At 41.2% G+C, this 26,963-nt stretch overlaps 1 protein-coding gene across 1 annotated transcript in view; it reads left to right on the forward strand.

Moving 5' to 3' along the window:
- The window catches only part of LOC128657477 (inactive N-acetylated-alpha-linked acidic dipeptidase-like protein 2), a 1,132,059-nt gene that overhangs the window by 65,917 nt on the left and 1,039,179 nt on the right, over nucleotides 1–26,963 (forward strand). The gene's annotated exons all lie outside the window — the stretch shown is intronic.

Consider the following 26,963-nt stretch of genomic DNA (forward strand, 5'->3'; position numbering starts at 1 on the left):
AAAGTCAGCACTGAGTCTAAGGTTCTTTCAGCAGGCAGGGCTGGTTCCAATGTGTTGTGAATCTCTTGGCCTTCCCCACCCAAAACATGCAGGGCTATGACAATCTGAGTTTTCTGCTCTTTTTTATAAAGTCCAACTGCCTCTGCATAACTTAAAAATCTTTGCTCCCATCTTCTCCAGTTTTCACTTACATTTCCTGTGAATTGCAGAGGGTCTGGTGCTCTGAACATCTCCATGCTCTTTACTCGGACAAGTGATTTTTTTCAGCACTTCTGACACCATGTCATGTTTCTTGTGTGGGTATTTAGCAGTAGGAATAAGCACTACTTGATAGTAGGTACACAGAGCAGGTCTTTATTCAGCTCAGGTGTAAGCAACAACACTAACTGAACTAACTGAGAAAACTAACATAAAGAAGATGGCTGCTGATCCTAGAGTTCCCTCCCAGCTCCAGTGTCTTTTCTTAAAGTAACAGTATACCACAACTTCTGTGTCTGTGTCACTATGAATTAACTGCATGTGAGCTCTGGATGTTTCATATGCTCTAGCTATTTTTACTGCAGAGTTTATGGTTAGATCCTCTTCTAGCAGTAATTTTTCCTGTACTTCTCTAGAACTTGATCTCATCACAATTCTATCTTTTATCATATCATCAGTCAGGAAATGCACAGTCTTTAGCTATGAGATGTAGCTGTGTGACCCACTCATCTATAGATTCTGTTTTACCCTATTGTCTTTTATAAAACACTTTTCTCTGCACAGTTATGTTTTTCTTAGGATTACAGTATGCCTCAAATTTCTCAAATAACACACTGGGATCCTTTTTACCTTCAGCAGATATAGCTCCACTTGCACTCCATGATCTGCAAATATCTCTGCTTTTCTCTCCAATGCAAATGAGAAACTGTGCAGCCTTCTGCTCCTGTGTCCACTTGTCAGCATCAGGGCCAGCAAATAATAATTCCATGAGCTCTCTCCATCTTGTCCAGTGCTCAGATACATTGTGTTTATCAAAGTCCATAGGAGGCACTTGCTGTCTGCTTGCAGCCATGACAATCAAACTTAAATACATCTGTTTACTTCTGACACCATGTACAGTAAAGATCATCTGTTATAGAATGCACAGAACTCATGAATGCGCCATTGTTCAACTTCAAGAATTTTTTATTAACTGAAGATAACACACCCATTTCACTGTTATACCTCATGTTTGTCCCAAGTGTTAGAATATATGAACTGCAACAAATATAAACAGCAACAACTGGAACAAACCATTATGATATATTCATTACAATATTATCTTACTGAATCATGTTTTATTTTGACTTTACTGTCCCTTTTAACAACTGCAAACACTTTGGGCTCAATGTATTAAGCAGTATGAGTTGCATTTGAGTCTTTGTAGTGCTGTGAACCAGTTTCCTGCAATATAATAAGCAGTGGTCATCAGATTGCTGCTTCTTACACTCTCAGTCACTTTTGAGGTGGCAGATTGAAATCACCCCAAACATGCTTGCTCAGGGTGATTTATTGTCCATTCTCTCACACAAGAGAAAGGGCTACGTTACACACTCAAGGGATTATGCAATGATATTTATGAGCAGTAAACATACATGTCTGCTGCCCATTCATTGCAAAGCCATGCAGACAAGTTCTCAAGTTGATAACCTTGTCCGCAAGGCCATTAATACATTTGACCCCTTTTCTTGAGGTTTTCCGTTAAAAACACATTTGGGGCTGGGCCCTTTTATATGAAGAATCCATGTTGATTACTTGAAAATCACAAAATATTTTAGTTTTGAATCAGAAACACATTATCAGGATCCAATATCAGACAGATTGTGACTGACCCCTTAATGTACATAGAACTGTTATTTTGTTAGCAAAAAAATTTGTGGCTATTGTAGTCCAGGAACACACAAAGAATTGTTTATATTTTGTCCTTTACTGTGGATAATTAGAGACATATACAGGTGAACTCCTATAAAGCAGTTTTTAGACTAAATTACAATAGAAGGAGGCAATATAAAAAATAAAAATACCTTGAAATCATGCAAATAAATATTTTGGGCTAAATTACAAGTGGAGCTCTAATTAACGCTCCCACTTGAGTGTTAACTGCACTAGAAGTTTAGCTTTTTGCGCTTGTTTGGTTGCGCTGGTATTATGAGTTTCAAGTAAACTGTTTTCACTCACACTTTAACCCGACAATCACAAAAAGACAATCTTAGAATATTGCTTGTGCAATCGTGTATTTCCCATAGAAGTCAATGGAGCAAAAAATGTAAAATAAAAAAATACCCAACTTGTACGGAAACCCAGTCGCATACTCTCATGTGCACTAACCCAACATTAAAATATGAATATTTCACATTACAATGTTCTTCACATACAGTAATATGTTCTATTTTTTCTTAAATAAATATTTCTATATGCAGTATCTGATGCATTTTTGATACAATCTATATCTATACCTTTCTCTCTCTCTTCCTCTCTCATTACATATTTACACATATAAATAACAATTAAAATTATGGGGAGGCGAAAAGTGAGTTTAAAATCCTCCACTAAATACAAAATATAGAGAAAATAACTCATTGTGTAAACCATTTACAAATCTAAACAAGTCAGAAGACTTGCTTTAAACCCAGAAACTCTCTGACTACAGTTTCCAATGCAGCAAAGGAATCTGGGTAAGATATGTGTAATACAGCAGTGCTATGTCATAAAGGGAAGTCTGTCTTAAAAAGCAGGCTAAAAGTAAAAAGGTGAGTCATTGTGAACCTCATTTGCATATCTTACCCAGATTCCTTTGCTGCATTGGAAACAGTGTAGTCAGAGAGTTTCTGGGTTTAAAGCAAGTCTTCTGACTTGTTAAGATTTGTAAATGGTTTACACAAATAGTTATTTTCTCTATATCACATATAAATACATATGTACATATCTACAGGGCTCAAGATTTCCATTGGCGAGTGGAAATTTAATGGTGGCGAGTGAAAGTTAGTTAGTGAATGTTTAGTCTGAAGTCTGTGGCATGTTGTAAGTAGCAAAGTTAGCACATTTTATTTGCAGAATGTACATTGTGCTAAAACAATTATCTAAAGGTATATTATGGATCAATGAAAATGCAAGGATATGCTATTCCTCTAAGGCTGTGGGGACCCCATTAGTGCTTAGACTGTTACTTTTTTAAAGGTAAACAGGGGCAGAGAGAGAGAGACTGGAGAGGAAAATTGATAATGGAGAAGTTAGAGTTAAGAGAGAATTGAGGGAAAAAAGGGTGAAGAGATAGGTGAGAGGGGAAAGAAAGTGTGTGAAGAGAAGATATGGTCAGAGAGAGAAGAGAGTGGGTAAAAAGAGAGACTCAAGAGAGAAGGGAGTCAAGAAAGATAGGGAGAGGTGATTATTATAAAAAATATCCAGCTGTTGTCTTCCCCAGAACCTCTAGTTGATGTTTCTAACTGTTCATTTATTACTGTATGTAGCATTATTCAATTTGTTATGGAATAACATAAAATTCACATTGGCTAAACATATGGAAAGTTGGGGTGAAGTAATGGGTGTACTGTTGGTGAGATTAGAAGTGGCCAGTAACATTTTATCCTGGCTAGTAGCTTAGGACTTTTGAGCCCTGTATATGTATCTCTATGTTAAAGCCCTTTGGCTTGAGACCTCGTATCTTTGAGCCTTTATAACTTTTATTTTTTTATACAATTTTTATCAGTGTTATTATGAGTGTAACTGTACTTTCTAATGTATTTTTTATGTGTTTTGTGACCCTTCTTTTTACATTAATTCTAAAGTAAATCACGATTGCGTTCATGCGATTGCATCTACTTTAAATTCATAATACCAGCGGTAAAACCGATGAGCGCAAACACCTGCGATAGACCTCTTATCAAAAAAGCGCAAGCAGTATCCATTCGTAATCTGGCCCTTTATGGCAAAGTGAATGCTGCTTTTTTCCCTTTAAAAGAACAAAATCAGTGAGAATGTATGAATCTAAAGAGTTTAGATAGTGACACTTTTTAGTTGATATCATTAACATGCATGCATCTATATTTTATGAATGTAGAGTAACATTCTTCATCTCATTCTTCCTTTAACAGACCTTTATATTCTGTAAAGTATATATCACCATGTAAGCTTTTTCATTCTGTAAAAGTAGTTTTGAAGCTGATGAATAAAAACATGAAATACAGTAATAGTACTGAGAAGAATGAAAATATATTAATACATTTATATTTTCTAAAATTACAGGTTTAAATTCACCTTTATCTTTAAAATACTCCTGATTTTTGAATTGCACTTTGAAAATTGAAATGTCTGAAAGCCTTAAAATGTATGCGTTTAGCATGCTTAGCCACAGTATTTAATGATTCCATTCTAGTCAGCATGTGAGATATATAAAGCAGAATAAGTCAGATAAAATAGTTCAAACAATACAATATGGGTAATGGAATTGCAATAGTTTTTTTTTTTTTTTTTTTAACTGACTGCAACCACATTTACTCGTTAATTTAGGTATTAATAATACTATGGATTTCTTAAAGTGGCTTTCTAATGCAAACATGTCATGTTCTGTTTTCTAACAGCATGTGATTTGTACATTGCTGACTCTGTCTTACTATGTGTTACATCCTGCAAAAGGGTTAAAGGCATAAGTAAGAGCTGACAGTATTTCAAATCCCAAGCAAAGGACTGTGGTTGATTGGTGGCTACATACATCTGATACATACACTACTAATTGGTTTAATGCCCTTTTCCTGCTTGAGAGCTACAAAGCTTGTTGCTTCTGATTACAAGGTTACCTGTGTGTATAACCTCTGTGGTAATTAAAAACATATTAAACTATAGTAAGTAAGGTGAGAATTATATGCCCTAATGTATTGACGTATGTGATTTATATTCACTCTAAAGATATAACTTTTTTTACCAACTAATCTTTATCATTTGATGTATTCTGTATTTTTACATTTTGTTGAATTATATGTACAAATGTAAAGCAGTAGAATGTGAGGTCTTGAAAACGTACTTAATCATTTTTATTTATAAAAGACCAACATTTTACACAGCACTATATATACATGGGACAGATAATATTTATATATGCACAGTGTAGTAATAATAGGAGAGTAATATCCGTGGCAGCTACACTTGCATACAATGTGACTACAGCTAGAAAGGCTGTTAGGCTTACCAGCCAGAGGAGGAGCATATGAGTCAGAATGTTAGGAAATTATGGCAGGAGATTAAAAAACTGGTCAGTGTGATAAATGGGTGTAAATAAAGCAGAATGGCTATCTCTGTAGTGAGACCAATACAAGCAAATTGTATATCAGATGGTTTTAGCAAACCAAAATAATGAAGAGGCTGTAGCAGCATATGGTGACCTGGGAATCCTAGACAGTAAGAGAAAGTAAGTGTTTTTATTTAGTTCCCACACTCGTCAATTATGACATCTGTTTGTAATGAAAAGGTGGTTATATATCACAGTAAACTTTAGGGTGGAGAGAGTAAAAAATATCAGATTGATTTTATTTTCTATTGCAGTGGATTGTGATGTTATAAAGCTATTTGCATACTGGAAAAATAGATATTACTGTGTAGGGTATTTTAACACTTTAAAGGGACATTAAACACTTTGAGATGGTAATATAAAATGATAAATTATATATAATAAAACAACTCTGCAATATACTTTCATTATTTATTTTGTCCTCTTTGCCTGTAATTCCATTCTGAAATTGTGAGCTTTTCAGTTCCTGTTAGAAATGGAAGTGCAGAACACTGTTAAATCCAGCACAACCATTGGGGGGTAGTTATCAAGCCGTCTACTTTTCTGGCTTCGCCGGCCCAATACGTCCGCCTAAGCTCGCCTACCTTCGCCGCCGCGGACCTTGAATACGTTCGCCTAAGTTATCAAATAAAGCTGTCAAAAAGCCGCGGGGCGATGAGCAGCGGACTGTGACAGTTATCACTCATCCGATCTCGCTGCCCTTCGGCTTTTTCCCAGCTTTATTGCTAGCCTGTCACTAAGCACTCACACTAAGCTACACTGTTCTACCCCCTATACCGGCGCCCCCGGAGGCCCCCGCAACTAAATAAAGTTACTAACCCCTAAACCGCCGCTCCTAGACCCCGCCGCAAGTCTTATAAATGTATTAACCCCTAAACCGCCGCTCCTAGACCCCGCCGCAAGTCTTATAAATGTATTAACCCCTAAACCGCCGCTCCTAGACCCCGCCGCAAGTCTTATAAATGTATTAACCCCTAAACCGCCGCTCCCGGACACCGCTGCCACCTACATTATACCTAGTAACCCCTATCCTGCCCCCCCATACCGTCGCCCTCTATTATAAAATTATTAACCCCTATCCTGCTGATCCCGCACCTCTCCGCAACTAAATAAATAGTTTAACCCCTAAACTGCCGCTCCATGAACCCGCCGCAACCTATAATAAATTTATTAACCCCTATCCTGCCCCCCACTACGCCGCCGCCACTGTAATAAAATGATTAACCCCTAAACCTAAGTCTAACCCTAACCATAACGCCCCCCTAACTTAAATATTAATTAAATACATCTAAATAAATTAACTCTTATTAACTAAATGAATCCTATTTAAAACTAAATACTTACTTATAAAATAAACCCTAATATAGCTACAATATAAATAATAATTATATTCTAGCTATCTTAGGATTTATATTTATTTTACAGGTACCTTTCAATTTAATTTTAACCATGTACAATAACTATTAAATAGTTATTAACTATTTAATAGCTTACCTAGCTAAAATAAAGAGAAATGTACCTGTGAAATAAATCCTAACCTAAGTTACAATTATACCTAACACTACACTATACTTTAATAAATTATTCCTATTTAAAGCTAAATACTTACCTGTAAAATAAACCCTAAGATAGCTACAATGTAATTAATACTTATATTATAGCTATCTTAGGATTTATATTTATTTTACAGGTAACTTTGTATTTATTTTAGCTAGTTAGAATAGTTATTAAATAGTTATTAACTATTTAATAACTACCTAGCTAAAAGAAATACAAAATTACCTGTAAAATAAATCCTAACCTAAGTTACAATTAAACCTAATACTACACTATCATTAAATTAACTAAATAAACTACCTACAAATAACTACAATGAAATACAATTACATAAACTAACTAAAGTACAAAAAATAAAAAAAGCTAAGTTACAAAAAATAAAAAATTAAGTTACAAACATGTTAAAAATATTGCAACAATTTTAAGCTACTTACACCTAATCTAAACCCCCTAATAAAATAACAAAGCCCCCCAAAATAAAAAAAATCCCTACCCTATTCTAAATTACATAAATTTCAAAGCTCTTTTACCTTACCAGCCCTTAAAAGGGCCATTTGTGGGGGCATGCCCCAAAAAGTTCAGCTCTTTTGCCTGTAAAAGAAAAATACAACCCCCCCCCAACATTAAAACCCACCACCCACATACCCCTAATCTAACCCAAACCCCCCTTACAAAAACCTAACACTAATCCCCTGAAGATCATCCTACCTTGAGTCGTCTTCACTCAGCCGAGCCACCGATGGAACTGAAGAGGACATCCGGAGCGGAAGAAGTTAATCCTCCAAGCGGCGCTGAAGAAATCTTCCATCCGATGAAGTCATCATCCAGGCGGCGCTGAAGAAGTCTTCGATCCGGCCGATGTCATCTTCAAAGAGGCGCTGAAGAGGTCTTCTATCCGGGCGAAGTCATCTTCCAAGCCGGGTCTTGAATCTTCCTTCCGCCGACGCGGAACCACCTTCTTCACCGACGGACTACGACGAATGACGGCTCCTTTAAGGGACGTCATCCAAGATGGCGTCCCCTCAATTCCGATTGGCTGATAGGATTCTATCAGCCAATCGGAATTAAGGTAGTAAAATCTGATTGGCTGATGGAATCAGCCAATCAGATTCAAGTTCAATCCGATTGGCTGATCCAATCAGCCAATCAGATTGAGCTCGCATTCTATTGGCTGATCGGAACAGCCAATAGAATGCGAGCTCAATCTGATTGGCTGATTCCTTCAGCCAATCAGATTTTTCCTACCTTAATTCCGATTGGCTGATAGAATCCTATCAGCCAATCGGAATTGAGGGGACGCCATCTTGGATGACGTCCCTTAAAGGAGCCGTCATTCGTCGTAGTCCGTCGGTGATGAAGGTGGTTCCGCGTCGGCGGAAGGAAGATTCAAGACCCGGCTTGGAAGATGACTTCGCCCGGATAGAAGACCTCTTCAGCGCCTCTTTGAAGATGACATCGGCCGGATCGAAGACTTCTTCAGCGCCGCCTGGATGATGACTTCATCGGATGGAAGATTTCTTCAGCGCCGCTTGGAGGATTAACTTCTTCCGCTCCGGATGTCCTCTTCAGTTCCATCGGTGGCTCGGCTGAGTGAAGACGACTCAAGGTAGGATGATCTTCAGGGGATTAGTGTTAGGTTTTTGTAAGGGGGGTTTGGGTTAGATTAGGGGTATGTGGGTGGTGGGTTTTAATGTTGGGGGGGGGGTTGTATTTTTCTTTTACAGGCAAAAGAGCTGAACTTTTTGGGGCATGCCCCCACAAATGGCCCTTTTAAGGGCTGGTAAGGTAAAAGAGCTTTGAAATTTATGTAATTTAGAATAGGGTAGGGATTTTTTTTATTTTGGGGGGGTTTGTTATTTTATTAGGGGGCTTAGATTAGGTGTAAGTAGCTTAAAATTGTTGTAATATTTTTAACATATTTGTAACTTACTTTTTTATTTTTTGTAACTTAGCTTTTTTTATTTTTTGTACTTTAGTTAGTTTATGTAATTGTATTTCATTGTAGTTATTTGTAGGTAGTTTATTTAATTAATTTAATGATAGTGTAGTATTAGGTTTAATTGTAACTTAAGTTAGGATTTATTTTACAGGTAATTTTGTATTTCTTTTAGCTAGGTAGTTATTAAATAGTTAATAACTATTTAATAACTATTCTAACTAGCTAAAATAAATACAAAGTTACCTGTATACTAAATATAAATCCTAAGATAGCTATAATATAAGTATTAATTACATTGTAGCTATCTTAGGGTTTATTTTACAGGTAAGTATTTATTTTTAAATAGGAATAATTTATTAAAGTATAGTGTAGTGTTAGGTGTAATTGTAACTTAGGTTAGGATTTATTTCACAGGTACATTTCTCTTTATTTTAGCTAGGTAAGCTATTAAATAGTTAATAACTATTTAATAGCTATTGTACATGGTTAAAATAAATTGAAAGTTACCTGTAAAATAAAAATAAATCCTAAGATAGCTAGAATATAATTATTATTTATATTGTAGCTATATTAGGGTTTATTTTAAAGGTAAGTATTTAGTTTTAAATAGGATTCATTTAGTTAATAAGAGTTAATTTATTTAGATGTATTTAATTAATATTTAAGTTAGGGGGCGTTAGGGTTAGGGTTAGACTTAGGTTTAGGGGTTAATCATTTTATTACAGTGGCGGCGGCGTAGTGGGGGGCAGGATAGGGGTTAATAAATTTATTATAGGTGGCGACGGTGTAGGGGGGCAGATTAGGGGTTAATACATTTAATATAGGTTGCGGCGGGTTCAGGGAGCGGCGGTTTAGGGGTTAATACATTTATTATAGTTGCGATGGGCTCCGGGAGCGGCGGTTTAGGGGTTAATATGTATAGAGTAGCTTGCGGTGGGCTCCGGGAGCGGCGGTTTAGGGGGTAATAACTTTATTTAGTTGCGGCAGTGTAGGGGGGGTCAGATTAGTGGTGTTTAGACTCGGGGTACATGTTAGGGTGTTAGGTGTAGACAGCTCCCATAGAAATCAATGGGATGTCTGTCAGCAGCGAACTTGTACTTTCGCTATGGTCAGACTCCCATTGATTCCTATGGGATCCGCCGCCTCCAGGGGTGGCGGATTGAAAACCAGGTACGCTGGGCCGTAAAAGTGCCGAGCGTACCTGCTAGTTTTTTGATAGCTAGCAAAAGTAGTGAGATTGTGCCGCACTTGTGTGCGGAACATCTGGAGTGACGTAAGAATCGATCTGTGTCGGACTGAGTCCGGTGGATCGAAGCTTACGTCACAAAATTCTACTTTTGCCGGTCTCGAGCCTTTGATAACTAAGGCGAATCAGCCTCGCCACAAATACGCTGCGGAATTCCAGCGTATTTGAGGTTGACGGCTTGATAACTACCCCCCCTAGGCTGCACACTCTAGTGACCTATTTATAACGGTCCCTAATTGGCCACAGCAGAGAAGGTAACACAAGTTACAACATGGCAGCTCCCAGGGTTTTATGGACACTAAAACTTTACACTTATTTTGTCACTTTTTAAACAACTAATGAAACTTTTAAAAATACATCTACATGTTAGTCATGGACTAATCTTTTATTTGAATGCATCATTTTATCTAGCATGTATTTAGTGTTTAATATCCCTTTAAGTCTTGGAGGGTATTTTGCACATCAAGAACCAAAATATTTTTGATCATGGACATGCTGTTTAGTGTTTCACCCTTGATAATTGGTTCAGGGAACATATATTGAGGCATGGAGCCATTTGGCACAAATATATATTTTACCATCTGGACACTTATACACATAAACATGGTTCTAAAAGCCTGAGAGTGTCAAATGCATATACATATCCAGATGGTAATTATGACGTTAAGATGAGGAATGAAATTGAATTCTCAAGGAATCTTAGACTTTCTGAGGGTCCAATTCTATAAAGTTTGCAAGTCTATACGTGGTTTTCAATACTAACATTTGTTTGGGCAGCCCTCAAGGAATTCTATGTAAAAAGGGGGCCGTCTCTGCGAATGGCGAGATAAAAATACAAATAATGAGAGCTCTGCTAGGTAAAAGTTTGGAATCGAGGGCAAAGTACAGAAGGGGAAACCAGCATGTATTAAAACTTTAATATTATACTTATAGGGGCAGTAAACCTACACAATAATGTTATATAATTCTGCACATAGTTTTTTTCCTAAGCGCATCGCGGCACAGCCAGTCCGATCGCCGCCTTTAAACTGAATGTAGCTCGCTCCTGCTACCAGACCAGAGCGGAAGTGTGCTACATTCAGTATAATGATGCAATTGGGACAGCTATCTATGACTAGACAGTGTGCCATGATGCGCTTAGGAAAAAAACAGACCCGCACAGTAGAGCCAGGAGCGGAATTCTGAAAAATTCTAATTAGTGGAAAAAAAATCTCTGAAATACTTTGTTATATAAAGAATTACATAACATTATTGTTTAGGTTTAGTCCCCCTTTAATACAAATTAAATTACATTGTTTTCAGTGCACTATACCTTTCTGTATACTTGCTGTAATTTTCATATGCATATGTTTTCCTTTTAGACTAATTAGTGTTTTGAGTATTTTGCTGAAAACTCACCACCTTTTAACTTGCAAGAACTGTAGTGCAAAAATGTTTATAGAATTACGCTAGGATTTGAGAGAAAATTTCATATATGCTGTTACGGTTACCCTTAGTCTCGCTGAGAGATGGACCGCTTAGTAGCCTGGATCCCTATTGCTAAAGAGGGGAGAAGCTGCTTTCCATAGTATTCTATATGAGTCTCGCAAATATAGAATAATCTCCCTTAGCTGCAGTACAGCTAGGATACCCTTCTGCCCACAAAAACGAGTCAACGCTGCGATTGAGGGTCAAACAAGAACTCAGGACTGGGATGCCCAGCCTGCTTTTTATTAAGGTTACATGCACACAGGGCACTCCCAGGGGGAGAGGGGGGGAAGCACAAAATCCCCCATCACACATTTAGATAGAGAGCACTGTCCTTTGACAGGCCACAATAGGATTACAGTACTTAAGATAACAAGTTTACAAGTTCATCTTATCAATTAGCAGTCTGGCTCCAGAGGTGATTAGACAATGGGATTTGTTATCACTAAACTTAGAGCTGAGGCCAGCAAACGTGTAATTAGACAATAGTTTCTAAAAGCTGAAAAAAAAGAGTTAACTCTTTATGAAATGATACTTGTTACGGTTTTCTTGGAGCCCTTCTTAGGCGCTGGCTTGCTGGTTCAGGCATTGCTGCTGGGAAATAAGCTCTGCACAACAAAATAACTAATGCTTCTGTAACAGTGCTCCCTTTCTGTGGAACACTCTGGCAGACACGGTCTGACCCCTTTTCGGGGCAGACTAAGGCTGTCCAGACCGCTGGTTATGCGGGGCTGAGGTCGGTTTGTCTGGACAACCCGTCGGCGTTGCCATTCTGTTTCCCAGGTCTGTAAGTAATGGTGAAATTGAAGGGTTGCAACGATAAGCTCCAACGTAATAGCCTGCCGTTATCTCCAGAGACCCGGTTCAGCCACACCAACGGGTTATGGTCGGTGACCAGAGTGAACTCCTGACCATATAAATAGGGAGTCAATTTCTTTAATGCCCACACCAAAGCCAAACACTCCTTTTCGACCGCTGCATAGCTGACTTCGCGGGGCAGGAGCTTCCGGCTGATGTAGGCAACTGGATGCTCCCCTCCATCTTCGCCTACTTGGCTGAGGACGGCTCCCAGCCCGAACATGGAAGCATCTGTATGGACGATAAAACGTTTGTTAAGGGCTGGGGCCGCCAAGACAGGAGCGTTAATTAGAGCATTTTTGAGAGCCTGGAAAGCCGTTTCACAGTGGGGAGACCACAGGACCTGTCGAGGTAAGTTCTTCTTGGTCAAGTCAGTCAGGGGTTTGGCAAGTGTGCTGTAGTCTGGTACGAACCGTCTATAGTACCCTGCCGTGCCCAGGAAGGCTAGGACCTGAGTCTTAGTGATGGGGGTGGGCCAATTGGCGACAGCTTCTATTTTGGCCGGCTCTGGTCGCTGCTTTCCACACCCCACCCGGTGACCCAGGTACTGTACCTCGGCCATCCCAAAGTGGCATTTTTCTGGCTTCAGAGTCAGGCCAGCAGCCAGGATCTGATCCAGAACCATTCCCACATGAGCTAAGTGGTCCTCCCAGGACTCACTGTGGATCGCTATATCGTCCAGGTAGGCGCAAGCAAAACTCTGGAAGCCATCCTGGAGCCTATCCACCAAGCGCTGGAATGTAGCTGGGGCATTCTTCATCCCAAACGGCATTACCCTAAACTGATATAAGCCGAATGGGGTGACGAATGCCGACTTGGGGATAGCCTCCAGGGCCAGGGGAATCTGCCAGTAACCTTTGCAGAGGTCAATACTGGTCAGGTAATTTCCCCTGGCTATACGATCGAGTAGCTCGTCTACCCTGGGCATAGGGTAAGCGTCCGTCACGGTATTTTCATTGAGCCTCCGATAGTCTACGCAGAACCGGGTGGTCCCATCTTTCTTGGGCACCAAGACAACTGGGGAGGCCCAGGGACTATCGGAGGGCTCAATTACCCTGAGCTGGAGCATCTCATCGATCTCCTTCTTCATTCCTGTCCTAACTGCTTCGGGGATTCGGTACGGAGCCTGGCGCAAGGGAGCTTGTCCCGGAGTATCTACCTGGTGGGTGGTTAAAGTAGTGTACCCTGGCTTCGGGGAGAAGGTGAGGTGTTTGGACTGGAGGAGTTGGTTGAGCTGCTCCCTTTCAGTGGGGCTAAGTCGGTCCCCTATCTGAACCTGCGCCACTATACCTGTGGGGAGGCTCTTTTCTAATAGGTCTGGAATGGGTAAACTGTCGGGGTCTTCCTGAGGGGAACAACATACGGCCGTCACGTTCTCTGGTCGCTCAAAATATTCCTTGAGCATGTTTACATGGAATGTCTTTCTAAGATTGTTGTCGTGGCAGCTAGCTATCACATAAGTGGTGTCTCCCCTTTTCTCTACGATCTGGTAGGGACCCTGCCAGGACGCCTGCAATTTGTCTGTCTTCACCGGCTTAAGTACTAACACCTTTTGTCCTATGGTGAAGATTCTCTTTCGGGCCCCCCGATCGTACCATACTTTCTGTCTTCTCTGGGCCAACTGGAGATTAGCCCGCACGGATTTGGCTAATTGCTCCATTCGGTCCCTGAGTTCCAGCACGTATGGCACAATGGGGACACCGTCAGCCTCCATCTCTCCCTCCCAGTGCTCCCGGATCAGGTTTAGGGGTCCCCGTACCTTTCTTCCGTAGAGCAACCCGAAGGGAGAGAACCCTGTCGTTTCCTGGGGCACCTCCCGATAAGCAAATAGGAGGTGCGGCAGGAAGCGTTCCCAGTCTCGGTATTCCTGAGTGAACGTCTTGAGCATTTGCTTGAGGGTCCCATTGAACCTCTCACACAGCCCGTTCGTCTGGGGGTGGTATGGGGAGCTCAGGAGGGACTTAATTTTGCAAACCTGCCAGAGTTGTTGGGTCAATTCAGCCGTAAATTGGGTGCCTCGGTCGGATAGGATTTCTTTTGGAAATCCTACCCGGGAGAACACCTGTACTAGTGCATTCGCTACCGTATCTGCTTGTATGTTGGATAGGGCGACAGCCTCTGGGTACCTGGTAGCGTAGTCCACTACGGTAAGAATGTATCGCTTACCGGAGGGACTAGGGGTAGCCAGTGGTCCCACTAGGTCAATAGCAACCCGGCTGAAGGGTTCCTCTACAATGGGCATATTTACTAGCTGGGCTTTAGGGTGATCGCCTCGCCTTCCTACTCGTTGACACACATCGCAGGTGTTACAGTAAGTTCTAACGTCAGCGTGCACCCCTGGCCAAAAGAACGTGTGAGTAATGCGGTGTAGGGTACGGGTAACGGCTAGGTGGCCTGCTAAGGGGATGTCGTGGCCTATTTTGAGGATTTCTTGACGGTATTTGTGGGGCACTACCAGCTGTCGCCTACGCTGTCCCCTTTTCTCTGTCCAGCGGTATAGTTTCCCTTTTTCCCATAAGAATGTTTCGTTATCTGCCCCGCCCCCTCCGGTCTCTGCTCGTTCCCGGTACTTTTGTAAGGTCGGGTCAGTCTTAGACTCTGCCTCGAAAGCATCTGGGGTGTCCCAGGGTATGGGGCCTAACCTGTCAGGCAAGGTCGGGGTAGGTCTTACCTGTGTCTCCCGCACTGGTGAGAGCTCTCGCTCCGTCCGGGCTTGGGCCCGTGTAGTCACTGGGTCCGCCTCGTTGTTGCATACTGGAGCATAGGCAGAAGTCATGGGGCCCAAATCGTTGCCCAGTAGTACTTCGGCGGGTAAATTATCCATTAGGCCCACGTTCACAGCCCCCTTTCCCGCTCCCCAATCAAGATGCACTTTAGCTGTTGGAATTTTGTACACATCCCCCCCGCCACTCTAACGGCCACAGTCTGTCCGGATCGCTTGTGCTCTGGCACCAAATGACTCTGTACCAGCGTGATAGTAGCCCCTGTGTCTCGCAATCCCTCGGTAGATCGCCCCTCGAGCCATACCCTCTGCCGATGGTGCTGGCGGTTATCTGAGGCAGCATATACAGGGTCTGCCTCGTGAAGCGGCCCCACATATCCCTCCATAGGGGCCTCTTGGTTAACACAGAGGGCCCGGGCCGGACAATAGGACCCAGAGGGGTAATTGTAATTCCTGGGTGTCTGGTGCGTATTAAGGGGGCAGCTAGCCATGAAATGCCCTGGTTGCTTGCATCGGTGGCAAGTCGGTCTGGGACGCTCAGAGCTGTTATTGGGTGGTCCTGAGTGTCGGACGGGCCCTGTGGGCACCGGGGCTCGGAATTCAGCACGAGGGGGTGCACGGTAAACCTCTCTGGGTTCGACCCGTGCTGGAGCTCGGTAGTTCATGGGTTCATGAAGACGGGAGTCATAATGTTCATCGGCCAATTTGGCTGCTTCTTCTAAGGTAGAAGGCCGCCTGTCTCGCAGCCATTCCTTCCCTTGCTGTTCCATGCCATTATAAAAATGTTCTAAGAGAAACAATTGTAAAATTTCCTCCCCAGTCACCGCTTTACTTCCGCTCAGCCAGTGATTTGCCGCTCTCCGCATTCGGTGCGCCCATTCCATATGGGTATCGTTAGGCTTCTTTTCCGTGCCCCGAAACTGTCGGCGATACGTGTCCGGAGTTACAGCGTACCGTCGCAACAGTGTCTCCTTAACTAGCTCATACTGTGTCACTTCCTCAGCACCCAGAGTACGAAAGGCTTCCAGGGCTCGCCCGGATAGTTTCCCAGACAATATCGTGGGCCACTCTCTGTTGGGAATCTGGTGCAGGGCACATTGCCTTTCGAAGTCCGCCAAATATTCATCAATCCCTGTCTCGCTCTCTAGGAAGGGTCGAAATGCCGCATAGGGTATCTTGGGCCTCCCAGCATTTTCGACAGGGATGATTACCTGCGGGGCTTCAGCATTGCGGTGTGCGTTCGCTAGGTTGAGTTCGTGGGCTCGAGTCTCTCGTATATCCTCGTCCGCCTGCGCCATCAACTGCTGTACCAATTCCATGGAGGGGTTCGGCCCGTATAATGAGAGCCTTTCCCGAACAATCCTGGTTTTTTCGTCACTAATCGTGGTCGGTGTTTCCGCCATTGTGAAGCTCTGATCCAGTTCGGTCAATTCTGCGATCAGCTCTCTCCTCGGCCGGTTGCTGGCGTACCCCCCTCTGCTTTCAAGTAAATCCTTTAGGGTTGTACGCTTCAATTTTTCGTAAGCGCTCTCCATCCGTTCTGTACCTCTCCTAGGAAATCCAGGAAAATCCCGCCGCTGCCGCCAAATGTTACGGTTACCCTTAGTCTCGCTGAGAGATGGACCGCTTAGTAGCCTGGATCCCTATTGCTAAAGAGGGGAGAAGCTGCTTTCCATAGTATTCTATATGAGTCTCGCAAATATAGAATAATCTCCCTTAGCTGCAGTACAGCTAGGATACCCTTCTGCCCACAAAAACGAGTCAACGCTGCGATTGAGGGTCAAACAAGAACTCAGGACTGGGATGCCCAGCCTGCTTTTTATTAAGGTTACATGCACACAGGGCACTCCCAGGGGGAGAGGGGGGGAAGCACAAAATCCCCCATCACACATTTAGATAGAGAGCACTGTCCTTTGACAGGCCACAATAGGATTACAGTACTTAAGATAACAAGTTTACAAGTTCATCTTATCAATTAGCAGTCTGGCTCCAGAGGTGATTAGACAATGGGATTTGTTATCACTAAACTTAGAGCTGAGGCCAGCAAACGTGTAATTAGACAATAGTTTCTAAAAGCTGAAAAAAAAGAGTTATGAAATGATACTTGTTACGGTTTTCTTGGAGCCCTTCTTAGGCGCTGGCTTGCTGGTTCAGGCATTGCTGCTGGGAAATAAGCTCTGCACAACAAAATAACTAATGCTTCTGTAACATATGCCCATGGAATGCCAATATCCAGCCTATTTTAAAAAAAACAAAAACAATCACGCTTTGTATTTTGTACTTTTAAATACAAATTTCTTGCTTTTTTGCACACCCAGTGTACTTAAAGGGACACTGCACCCAATTTTTTTCTTTCATGATTCAGATAGAGCATACAATTTTAAGCATCTTTCTAATGTACTCCTATTGTCAAATTTTCTTTATTCTCTTGGTATCTTTATTTGAAAAGCAAGAATTTAAGTTTAGATGCCGGCCCATTTTTGGTTAACAACCTGGGTTGTCCTTGCTGATAAACAAGTGCTGTCCATGGTTCTGAACCACAAATTGTCTGGCTCCTTAGCTTAGATGTCTTCTTTTTCAAATAAAGAAAGCAAGAGAACGAAGAAAAATTGATAATAGGAGAAAATTAGAAAGTTGCTTAAAATTGCTTGCTCTATATGAATCACAAAAGAAAAAAATTGGGTTCAGTGCCCCTTTAAATTACAATTTATGTTGTACTATTTATTCCTGTGTAATTTACCTACAAACTTTTACGTTTTTGATTAAAATACGATTTTTGGTGAACAATTTTGTTATGATTTTGATGCACCTTAAAGGGACACTGAACCCACATTTTTTTATTTCATGGTTCTGATAGAGCATGCAATTTTAAGCAACTTTCTAATTTACTCCTATTATCAATTTTTCTTCGTTCTCTTGCTATCTTTATTTGAAAAAGAAGGCATCTAAACTTTTTTTTTGGTTTAGTACTCTGGACAGCACTTTTTTTATTGGTGGATGAATTTATCTACCAATCGGCAAGAACAACCCAGGTTGTTCACTAAAAATGGGCAGGCATCTAAACTTACATTCTTGCATTTCAAATAAAGATACCAAGAGAATGAAGAAAATTTGCTAATAGAAGTAAATTAGAAAGTTGCTTAAAATATCATGCTCTATCCAAATCACGAAAGAAAATTTTTGGGTTCAGTGTCCCTTTTAGGGATGGGCGAATGTTTCGCAACATTCGAAAAACGGCACAAATTTTAACACATTCTTTCCTTCGAATCGAATTTCGAATGTTTACATAACATTCTAACATTCGATTTTTGAATGTTTGGTTTCAAATTTTACGATTACATTCGAAAATATTATTTTCGAAAAATTCGAATTTAGATTGTAATAGTATTTCTAATGCTTTTTCTTTAAATGTAATATTCGAATTATGCAATATTCGAATTTGAAAAATTCGAATTTAGATTGTAATAGTATTTCTAATGCTTTTTCTTTAAATGTAATATTCAAATTATGCAATACGTGTATTCAAATTCGAAAAATTCGAATTTAGATTGTAATAGTATTTCTAATGCTTTTTCTTTAAATGTAATATTCAAATTATGCAATATTCGAATTCAAAAAATTCGAATTTATATGTTTGTAATAGTATTTCTAATGCTTTCTTTAAATGTAATATTCAAATTATGCAATATTTTATATGGAGACATTCGAAATTATATATTTGTATCTATTATGTATCAATTTACTAGATTCCCGCCCTACCACATGAACTATTGAACTTCTGAATAGTATTTGTTAAATAGAATGTTAAATTCGAAATTTCGAATGTGGACATTCGATATAATTATAAACATTCGAATTCGAAAGTGACATTCGAAAACTGTAAATAACATTCGATTTTTGAATTTTTAAGAATAATTGTTCTTATCGACATTCGGATTTAGAATTCGAATTTCGGTAATAACATTCGTTCTACATTCAAAATTCGAAAATGTACACATTCGCCCATCCCTAGTCCCTTTAACATTACAATTCTTCCCTATGTATTCTTGTGTTAATGGTTAAATTATTCGTTTTGTGTGATTTTTAAATTACAAATTTAATTATACAATTTTGTAATGTATGCATCTCCTTCCCAAGCAAAAATACAGTATACGCCCCCTTAACGAGACGCCCAATTTTCAGGGTTAAAAATGACTTTATATAATTTAACCAGGGAAATAGAAGGACTGGAGAGCATTCTTTTAGAATCTCACCAGCCCAGAGTACTGATACTTCAAGGAAAGGCTAAATGTCTCGATATTGCATTACTCTCTTTTGAATATTTTTAAAGAACAGAACAAAGTTGTTGTTTTTTGCAATATTTTTATATGCAAGCATTTCATATTTCTAAAATTGCTAGGTAAAACACATTTGGCTGCTTCCGGGTGGTAAATCGCCATAGAACAAGCCACTGAGCTGTTGTTCGTTCCTGGTAGAGCGCTTCTCTCTTTGTATGCAAATTATTATGACCCTGGGGAAGTCTCCCTATGGGTGATGGGGGAAACCAGACGTGGACTCCTTGCCCAGTGTGCTTAGAGGAATGTGGCTGCACCTCACTGACGAGGCCCATAGGAGGCCGAAACGATCGTCTGGGGTTGTCATGTTCCTTGTTCAGAGGAGAATTGCCTGGTATTTCGGGGCTGGACTGACCTTACTTGGCGGGATCAGACTGATATACTTCAGGAAAGTTTTCTTCTGTGAAAAGCACACTGGTCTAAAAGAGGCTGCTTCCGGGTGGTAAATCGCCATAGAACAAGCCACTGAGCTGTTGTTCGTTCCTGGTAGAGCGCTTCTCTCTTTGTATGCAAATTATTATGACCCTGGGGAAGTCTCCCTATGGGTGATGGGGGAAACCAGACGTGGACTCCTTGCCCAGTGTGCTTAGAGGAATGTGGCTGCACCTCACTGACGAGGCCCATAGGAGGCCGAAACGATCGTCTGGGGTTGTCATGTTCCTTGTTCAGAGGAGAATTGCCTGGTATTTCGGGGCTGGACTGACCTTACTTGGCGGGATCAGACTGATATACTTCAGGAAAGTTTTCTTCTGTGAAAAGCACACTGGTCTAAAAGAGGCTGCTTCCGGGTGGTAAATCGCCATAGAACAAGCCACTGAGCTGTTGTTCGTTCCTGGTAGAGCGCTTCTCTCTTTGTATGCAAATTATTATGACCCTGGGGAAGTCTCCCTATGGGTGATGGGGGAAACCAGACGTGGACTCCTTGCCCAGTGTGCTTAGAGGAATGTGGCTGCACCTCACTGACGAGGCCCATAGGAGGCCGAAACGATCGTCTGGGGTTGTCATGTTCCTTGTTCAGAGGAGAATTGCCTGGTATTTCGGGGCTGGACTGACCTTACTTGGCGGGATCAGACTGATATACTTCAGGAAAGTTTTCTTCTGTGAAAAGCACACTGGTCTAAAAGAGGCTGCTTCCGGGTGGTAAATCGCCATAGAACAAGCCACTGAGCTGTTGTTCGTTCCTGGTAGAGCGCTTCTCTCTTTGTATGCAAATTATTATGACCCTGGGGAAGTCTCCCTATGGGTGATGGGGGAAACCAGACGTGGACTCCTTGCCCAGTGTGCTTAGAGGAATGTGGCTGCACCTCACTGACGAGGCCCATAGGAGGCCGAAACGATCGTCTGGGGTTGTCATGTTCCTTGTTCAGAGGAGAATTGCCTGGTATTTCGGGGCTGGACTGACCTTACTTGGCGGGATCAGACTGATATACTTCAGGAAAGTTTTCTTCTGTGAAAAGCACACTGGTCTAAAAGAGGCTGCTTCCGGGTGGTAAATCGCCATAGAACAAGCCACTGAGCTGTTGTTCGTTCCTGGTAGAGCGCTTCTCTCTTTGTATGCAAATTATTATGACCCTGGGGAAGTCTCCCTATGGGTGATGGGGGAAACCAGACGTGGACTCCTTGCCCAGTGTGCTTAGAGGAATGTGGCTGCACCTCACTGACGAGGCCCATAGGAGGCCGAAACGATCGTCTGGGGTTGTCATGTTCCTTGTTCAGAGGAGAATTGCCTGGTATTTCGGGGCTGGACTGACCTTACTTGGCGGGATCAGACTGATATACTTCAGGAAAGTTTTCTTCTGTGAAAAGCACACTGGTCTAAAAGAGGCTGCTTCCGGGTGGTAAATCGCCATAGAACAAGCCACTGAGCTGTTGTTCGTTCCTGGTAGAGCGCTTCTCTCTTTGTATGCAAATTATTATGACCCTGGGGAAGTCTCCCTATGGGTGATGGGGGAAACCAGACGTGGACTCCTTGCCCAGTGTGCTTAGAGGAATGTGGCTGCACCTCACTGACGAGGCCCATAGGAGGCCGAAACGATCGTCTGGGGTTGTCATGTTCCTTGTTCAGAGGAGAATTGCCTGGTATTTCGGGGCTGGACTGACCTTACTTGGCGGGATCAGACTGATATACTTCAGGAAAGTTTTCTTCTGTGAAAAGCACACTGGTCTAAAAGAGGCTGCTTCCGGGTGGTAAATCGCCATAGAACAAGCCACTGAGCTGTTGTTCGTTCCTGGTAGAGCGCTTCTCTCTTTGTATGCAAATTATTATGACCCTGGGGAAGTCTCCCTATGGGTGATGGGGGAAACCAGACGTGGACTCCTTGCCCAGTGTGCTTAGAGGAATGTGGCTGCACCTCACTGACGAGGCCCATAGGAGGCCGAAACGATCGTCTGGGGTTGTCATGTTCCTTGTTCAGAGGAGAATTGCCTGGTATTTCGGGGCTGGACTGACCTTACTTGGCGGGATCAGACTGATATACTTCAGGAAAGTTTTCTTCTGTGAAAAGCACACTGGTCTAAAAGAGGCTGCTTCCGGGTGGTAAATCGCCATAGAACAAGCCACTGAGCTGTTGTTCGTTCCTGGTAGAGCGCTTCTCTCTTTGTATGCAAATTATTATGACCCTGGGGAAGTCTCCCTATGGGTGATGGGGGAAACCAGACGTGGACTCCTTGCCCAGTGTGCTTAGAGGAATGTGGCTGCACCTCACTGACGAGGCCCATAGGAGGCCGAAACGATCGTCTGGGGTTGTCATGTTCCTTGTTCAGAGGAGAATTGCCTGGTATTTCGGGGCTGGACTGACCTTACTTGGCGGGATCAGACTGATATACTTCAGGAAAGTTTTCTTCTGTGAAAAGCACACTGGTCTAAAAGAGGCTGCTTCCGGGTGGTAAATCGCCATAGAACAAGCCACTGAGCTGTTGTTCGTTCCTGGTAGAGCGCTTCTCTCTTTGTATGCAAAACACATTTGAACACTGTAGAATTTGTTTACATGCCAAATACCATTCAAATGCCACAGATGTGACTTCAAATACTTGTCTATTGATACAATTATTTTATGAGTATAAAGTATATAAGTCAAATGATTGTCCTGTACAGAAAACACTTAAAAATATAAACAGGTGAACATTGTGAGTATCCTCAACATCACTGTATTAGTTTATCAAGATGACCTAGGTGGGTCAAAGTTTGAACTTTTTTCATACGAGACTTACTTATATGTGACTGCAATACAGTCAGATCTAGTCAAACTGTGAATAAGCTGAATACCAATAAAGGGAATTTACTCAACAGGCCTAGAATCACCCAAAACATCAAATCAGAATTGAAACAAACATTAATGCATGAATGATGGATTTGAAGTTTGAATTAAAGGGACAGTCTAGTCAAAAAATATACTCTCATGATTCAGATAGGCCATGTATTTTTAAATAACTTTCCAATTTACTTTTATCATCAATTTAGCTTTGTTCTCTTGGTATTCTTAGTTGAAAGATAAACCTAGGTAGGCTCATATGCTAATTACTAAGCCCTGTAAGGCCGCCTCTTATCTGAATGCATTTTGGTTTTTTTTTCACAACTAGAGGGCATTAGTTCATGTGTGTCATATAGATAACATTGTGCTCACACCCATGGAGTTACCTAGGAGTCAGCACTGATTGGCTAAAATGCAAGTCTGTCAAAAGAACTTAAAATAAGGGGGCAGTCTGCAGAGGCTTCAATACAAGGTAATCACAAAGGTAAAACGTGTATTAATATAACTGTGTTGGTTATGCAAAATAGTGGAATGGGTAATAATTATCTATCTTTTTAAACAATCAAAATTCTGGTGTAGACTGTCCCTTTAAGCGTAAATGATGTCAGCATCTACAAGAACAAGTTTTGTTTATTTGCTGCCTCCTTTTAAATCTTCTGTTTTCATTAGGGCTTCTGTAGTTTATAAATAGCATCCTATAGTTAAATAAGCTAACAATGCTCAGCAAATGGCACTAAGCAACTGTTGCAATGTGTTTGCCATCTACTCTAATTTGTAAAAAAATAAAAAAAGGGTGCATTTGTGGTTTTCTTGCAAGTGCACAATTTCAGAGGTGGTGAGTGAGATTTACTGTTAGTAGCATTGGTTTTAATGTATACACAAGTTGATAAAGAAAAACATATTCTTGATAACAGGCCTGAAAAAGCAACTTAAATGGGCAAAATAATAAAAAAAATACATATTTTAATTTGTTTAAGCATGCAATTTTAAGACTAGGAACACTGCAACTCTATATTTTTACCCCCCACAAAAGGGTTAAACAAATACTTAAAGGGACAGTCTACAACAGAATTTTTATTTTTTTTAAAAGATAGATAATCCCTTTATTATTCCCCAGTTTTGCATGACCAACACGGTTATATTAATTTATGGTTTACCTCTGTGATTACATAGTATTTAAGCCTCTTCAGACTTCCCCCTTATTTCAGTTCTTTCGACAGACTTGCATTTTAGCCAATAATTGCTGACTTCTAGGTAATTCCACGGGTGTCAGCACAATGTTATCTATATGGCACACATGAACTAACGCCCTCTAGTTGTGAAAAAAATAATCAAAATGCATTCAGATAATAGGCAGCCTTCAAGTGCTCAGAAATTAGCATCTGAGCCTACCTAGGTTTAGTTTTCAACTACGAATACCAAGAGAACAAAGCAAAATTGATGATTAAAAAAAAATTGGAAAGTTGTTTAAAATGATATACCCTATCTGCATCATGAAAGTTTATTTTTGACTAGACTGTCCTTTTTAAAATACCACTTAAAAGCCAAGTGGAGGGGACGTGGCCAAGCAGAGACCGAATATGGCCGCATTTTCAAGAGCTCCGTGAGAAATCCAGATTATCCTTCATATATCTCTGGTTTATGTTAACATCTAGAGAGAAGAAATGGAGATTTAACTGAACTAAAAAGCTGCTGATCTAGAATCACCAAGTCTGCCATTCGTATGATTCCTGTGAGCCGAGTAAGACCACTAAAACTGTTAGCAGAGGCCTTCTCATTACAGATCCTGCACCCCCTCCCTCTAACTGGGGTTAATAGTTAAAATCTATTAATTTGCTAATAATAGCTATACACTTTATTTTGCAAATGCCTAGAGTTTTAAGGGAAGTCCTGCACCCAGTCCAAGGGGAGAAAAAAGTGAAAAAGGACGATTGAGGAAAGTATGTCATATTGGCCCAATATGGAGGCACAACTGAAAGTGGCCTCATTGCCCTGGAGGCTTCCATGGATAGCCCCTATACCGACTTATGCTTCCAAATATCTCATCTGCAGGGTGGGGAGCCTACTACAGGCAGCTCAGGTGACTCTCCTTCTGCAGATTACCCTATACCAATCATAGATAATGGAGACAATAAGGACCCATGACTTGGTCCTGCGGAGGGGGAGGTTGTCGGAGCACTTGAAGGACATGGTCTGCTATGAAAACTGTGTGTGCCTGTGGCTCACAGTGCTTTCCACTCCACAGATTTTGAGGGATGCTCAGCCAGCTACTCAGATGTACCCGAGATGGTCCCGGTAACTGCTGCAAGGCGGCCAATCGTGGTGGGGCCGGAGATTAAAACGGCTATGTGTGGTGCCGCAGCCTCTCATCCCTACCTGGATGATAGATATTCACTAAAAAACAAAAATGATACCTCATTTTCTAAAATTAGAGTAATATACATAACTCCCTGAAAAACATAATCACCTCGTAGTATGATAACATGTAAACACTAATGAAAAATGAGCATACAAGCATGTTTTGGAAATAGAAGGGAATTATAACAAGTTGCAGCCAGTACAACTTTTACAAGAATGAGTAGTCTATATTCTTGCAGCTTGTATCAATGCTAACACACTCAAAGATATTATCTGAGTATATTGTAAAATAATATTTATTAAAGCAACTTTAAGGAAGAGAGCCACTGCTTACATAGACACCTGAGATCAGAGTCCCAACCATTAGAAGGTCACCTGGGTAAGGTGGTAGGCCTGGATATATTTATACCTTACAACATAAGCCATTTATAAGCTATGATAATGCACTTAGTCTGACCTAGGAATAACTACTAAAAATATGTTTAGAAATACTGTTCAATGATTAACTAAGCTGCTGCAAGTATCAAGCTTTGTAAAGGAAAAACAATGTGATCAAGCTAATCTTTGGCAAACCTGCATATATAAAAAACTATTTTGAGGTACAGTAGGGCAATTCCGTACAATATTAGGAGCCTGCTGCCTTTAAGAAGTGAGTAGCTGATTCTGAGAAGCTTTGTTGTCTCGGCCGCTGACAACTCAGCTTTAGTGGGGCAACATATATAATTTTACCATATTAAGAGATAACCATGTGCAATAATTATAACAAGAATGATCTGTAAACTCTCATAACTCGTCTGTCAACATAAGCACCATATCTATGTAACATAATGCGCAGAACATACCAATATTATTTCCCACATCACCTCATGTGTAACAGGAATAGTATTATTAATTGGGTTACTAAGCTTTATATACCCTACTGTATTGTTACCCTCTACTATATCCTAGCAGTATAAACCAGGTTCAATAGGGTGTGAAGCCAAATTGGGCAAATAGCGTTCCCCAATTTCAAACTTATGAGCCTTCATCTAGGGGTTTTAGGTTAAGAGTGGCCAGTCCATATATATAGAGGAATTAAGTCTAGAAAGGTTCCATAGCCGGTAATGTGCTAGATTACCCAGTACCTATGTATTGTCCCCTAAAGCTTTCAACCGACTCCAGTTTTAATGACTTGGTGAGGTGGTGAAAGTTCCCAATTTGGTGTCCCCTGGCAGGTCAGGGTGATAATCAAATGAGCCCGACTAAGCCAGTGCGAAGGCAGGTAATGCTCAACCTTTTTAGCACCAGCCTCCCGTGGTGAGTGGGGATTGATAGCCATTGATAGTTGTCATTTGAAAAGTTGTGACTGTTCCTCCAATACTTCACCATGTAAACAAAATGATGCTCCCACACAGCCTGCAGGGCAAACCTGATACAGTAAGTAGGGATTCTTTTCACTTGATCGTGGGATTACCTCCGGGTTAGCTTCAGCTGAAATATTTAGATTATCTCGCCAATGCAAGCACACGCTTGGGGCCACAGCAAATATAGATGCTTGTTCAGGCAGGGCTTCACTGTGCATGCAAGCCTGGAGTACCTTGAATTGTATAGCCAGCCTGATCTCTATGTCGCGTAGTAGAGCCAGCTCCATATTTGCTATTGTTGTAAGCTCTCTTCCAGCTGCCCTTGGTAGAGATTAGGTTAAATTAGAGCATTAATAGCTCTTACATACCCCCAGTTACTGGGGGGGGGGGCGGTGTTGAGGCCTTCGCTAACACGACCACCGCAGATCTCAACGGTCCAGATCTCCTTCTAATTATAATGTTCAATACTCATAGCAGTTGAAGACAGAATATATTAATTAGTCTAAATTGATCAATTTCAGCTCTGGATGGCAAGGTAGAAAGCTGATATTCGATGGCTTATCAGAATCCCTCTCAGCCAGCTTAGGAA

The sequence above is a fragment of the Bombina bombina genome, chromosome 4, assembly GCF_027579735.1.
Source record: "Bombina bombina isolate aBomBom1 chromosome 4, aBomBom1.pri, whole genome shotgun sequence".
NCBI lineage: Eukaryota > Metazoa > Chordata > Amphibia > Anura > Bombinatoridae > Bombina > Bombina bombina.